This window comes from Sapajus apella, unplaced genomic scaffold, assembly GCF_009761245.1.
Source record: "Sapajus apella isolate SASKATOON/1434 unplaced genomic scaffold, GSC_monkey_1.0 scaffold138, whole genome shotgun sequence".
Lineage (NCBI taxonomy): Eukaryota > Metazoa > Chordata > Mammalia > Primates > Cebidae > Sapajus > Sapajus apella.
Window position 1 is genome coordinate 489,055 of NW_022437078.1, and position 4,205 is coordinate 493,259.

General features: G+C 39.7%; 1 pseudogene; it reads left to right on the plus strand.

The window, feature by feature from the left end:
* Nucleotides 1–355: 355 nt before the first annotated feature.
* LOC116540302 lies at nt 356–1,834 on the plus strand (annotated as a pseudogene).
* The last annotated feature ends 2,371 nt before the right edge of the window (nt 1,835–4,205 follow it).

Here is a 4,205-nt window from a genome sequence, read left to right on the forward strand (position 1 = left end):
TACCTCAGGATGTTTATATTGCCAAAATGGGGTCAGAGTCTATTCTGTTTTCCTTTTCTCACTTAGCAATGAGTGGTTGGCTTTTTTTCGGGGGTGGGGGTGTCAATGAATATTATTTGCTTTATATTACCAGGATATTTGATGATAATTATTGATTATTGTTAGGTTTTCTAAAGGTGTGATAATAACATTGTACCCATGCTTTTAAAAAAAAAAAGAGTCCTTTTATTCAGAAGTACCCATTGTCTGTAGTTGGGGGAAAAAAAGAGTCCTTCTAGAGACAGTGACGCGGGTGGTGGAGCACTGGTCGGTCAGGCTGCCTGACTGTCTGGCTGGGCTTGGGCGTCTGGGCCGTGAAGGTGGGACTGCCTGTTCTGAGAGGCAAGTTCCCCTTTCCGTCTGCCCTCCATTCATAGCATGTCCCTCAGAACCCCGGGAAGCCGGGAGCACAAGCAGGGCTGGCTTAGAGAGGAGGAGGTCCCCAGTGCTCAGGCTATGGACGTCCCAGCCCGCTCCTCTGTTGCTGGAGAACCGCTGGGTCTAGCCGCTGGGAGAAGCAGGCCAGAGCCTTCCAGGGCCTGGGTCCCAGGGACCGAGGAGGATGAGCTGATTCTTTCCCCTGACCACCAAGAGCGCCTCCTCCTACGCAGCTGGGTCCCCTGGTGGCCTCACCAGCCACCAGAAGCAGAAGCAGCGCCCGATCGAGTCCCTCTGGAACTCACACTCCAGTATAGCTGAAATACAGAAAGATGTGGAATACAGATTGCCATTCAGCATAAACAGTCTGACAATTAACATTCATATATTGCTCCCTCCACAATTTCCTCAGGAAAAACCAGTGATCAGTGTTTATCCACCAATATGACATCACTTAATGCATAAACAAGGAGTGTATGCTACCTCTCCATTAGTGAGCAATTTTACAATGCACTCAGATCTTGGAAAAATTAGTTAGTCTGTTGGATGAGTTTTGGAAGAATCCTCTAGTTTTAGCTCCTACTTCAACAGCATTTCCTTACCTCTACAGTAACCCCAGTGGGATGCCTTCTTACGCTTCTCGTTTTCCATTTCTTCCTCCATATCCCCCACAAGAAGCAAACACGAGTATCTCTTCTTTATCTGTTGCTAACACTGTTTCTTCTTCAACAACAAGTCATACCACAGCCAAGCCCGCCCCTCCTTCACCTGGCATCCTTTCAGATCTGCCATTACCTGTTCCCACAACGCATGCTTCAATACCAACAAGCCAAAATGGTTTTGGTTACAAGATGCCAGATGTCCCTGATGCATTTCCAGAACTCTCAGAACTAAGTGTGTCACAACCCACAGATATGAACGAACAAGAGGAGGTATTACTAGAACAGTTTCTGACTTTGCCTCAACTAAAACAAATGATTACTGACAAAGATGAGTTAGTAGAAAGCACTGAGAAACTAGCAAGAGAAAAAATCTCCTTTTGGAGCCCAGCTTGGAAGCGAAAAGACGAACTGTTTTAGATAAGCATGAATCACTGACACAAAGGAGTCTACTTTCAGAAGGAGGCAGCAAAAGCAGCATGAACTTAGCGAGAGCTGTAGCGCCGGTGCCCTACAGGCAAGACTGAAAGTAGCTGCACACGAAGCTAAGGGAGAACCTGATAATACTGCGGAAGATTTCTTGGAGGGAAAAATGGAAATAGGTGGTTTTCTCAGTAGCTTCACGGAAAAGAGAACAATTTGCCATTGCAGAAGAGCCAGGGAAGAGAAACTTCAGCAGGCAATAGCAATGCACACACAATTTCATGCTCCATTATAGACATACACTGCCAAATGGAAGAAATTAAAGCCGCATCCTCAATATTAGGCAACAAAGTTTCTTGTTTTTTATTTTTTTAATTTAAGTTTAATTACTGTTAACTTTACATGAGAGAAGGCAGCAAAGGTTCTAATAGCGGACAGCTACAAGAATGGCGTGAAGTAAGTCATGCTATAAAAAGGTGAAAGCCATTACCACTATATTTTACGTATTTATCATTAGAGCCAGGTACTCCCTATCACATACAGTATATTGCAGAAAAAGAATAAATATTCCTTGTACTTAATTTGGGAACTGCTCAGCAGAGAATGATCAAATTTTATATTCTATTCTTATTTCTTCTTTTCGGATCAAAGTTTATATTCTAAAAGAATTACACTTGCTTTATTTTTTTACATTAACAGAGTAATTTCATATCACAGTTCTCTAATATATTTTATTTTTAAGTATGATGGCCCGCCATGGTGGCTCACATCTGTAATCCCAGCACTTTGGGAGGCCGAGGTGGGTGGATTACCTGAGGTCAGGAGTTTGAGACCAGCCTGACCAACATGGCAAAACCCCATCTCTACTAAAAAATACAAAAATTAGCTGGGCGCAGTGGCAGGCACCTGTAATCCCAACTACTCAGGAGGCTGAGGCAAGATAATCACTTGAACCTGGGAGGCACAGGTTGCAGTGAGCTGAGATTGCACCATTGCATTCCAGCCTGGGAGACAGAGCAAGACTCTGTCTCAAAAAATATATATAATGAACTCAATTACATTTTTTCCTTTACATATATTGCCACACTTCCTCCAAATCTGTCATACTAGAGAGATCAGCAATGTTGCTTTCTTGCCCTTTCTCTTTACTTTGCTCTCATTTCAGCAGAATGTAATACATTCTCCCATAAAAAAAATTCACGTATTCAAAATATTGATGTAAATTGCAAAGTTTAAATTAATCCTTTTACATTCTGGAATGTACTAATATGTTGAAACCATACAGTGTGACTATCATTTATCTCTGTCCAAACATGGCAACTTTTCTCCACTAAGTTTCATTTAGGTCACCTAGTGAAGTCTGTTTTTTCTCATAAGACAGGGGAGTGAATCTCCCTCAAATGCGCGTTTTAACACAACAAAAACTCTTTTCAGAACTTTCAGCAGTCAGTGGTCATGAGATGTTACTACTATGAATTAAACTGTATTTGCCAGTTGTATAATTTCTAAAATGATAGATTACAAAACCTATTCCCTTCATTAAACAGGGATGGCAACCAAATTCTCTGGTTCTGAACTGGATTTTCCCTCACAGATGTTTTACCCTACTAACTTTATAATGTTATACTTTGGGATCAGGCTGGTGGTTCGTCCACACTGTCAGTAGTGTAGTCTCTAGAATAGTAATAAAAGATTGTTATTATGAGAAAGCTAATACTGAAATTTATATATAAGACCAGGAGAATGAATGTTGCTTCTGCCTTGTTAGATATTAAATCAGTGTTAGAGAAAAAGTGAGATATGTTTTAGCATTTTTAAATAATGAGGAGAAACAGACTAGATCTCAGAGAAAGGCAATAAAATTATTCTAACAATTCAAAATATATTATCTAAGGGAAAGTTAAAGTGATGATTATTCCTGAAAGATAAGCTTAAGCAATCAAAAGCTCCTTAAGAATATATCTATTAACCAAAAGGTGCATCTCAACAATGTGCCTGTTCTTAGAAATATGGATAAGAGGGTCAGAAAGGAAGATAATATCAAATGCTTTAGAAAATACAAAAAGATGCATCTGGAAGTGAACTAGAAGATTCATGATAATAACAGATGTGATGGAAAGGAGTCCAGGCTTTTTGAGAGATGCATGCTATGACAAGGAGGATATATACTGATAACGTCAGATAATGACAAAAGCAATTGCTCTGTAGTGATAATTTTTATAGTCTAGGATGAGCTTCAAAATGGTGAATAATTTTTCTTATATTTGATAAATGAAATGACTACCTCTTCTTCAATATCCGAGAAATCAAGAGCTAGATACTTTTTTCCTTTTTCATAGCTGCATTAAAATAGTTCTCAATGACAAAAAAAAAAAAAAGAGTCTTTTTGAGAGATATATTCTGAGTAGTTTCTAAGTAAAATGATATCTGGGATTCCCTTCAAAATAATACGGGAGGGGGAAATGGGTGGGAATGGAGATAAAAAGATTGGCCATGAATTGGAAATTGTTGACACTCTTTCATGTACCTTTTTTAACGTAAGGTTTTTTCAATATTCTTCTCCAGTAGTAGTTTCTAGCCCATTTTGGTCACAGATCCCTTTGAAAATCTTGGCTATAGATCCACTTCCGCACAAATCCACCTTTCCATATCATACCCACAATTTTAGGAGGTTCTGTCCCCTGAAACTCATTGCTGTATTACAGG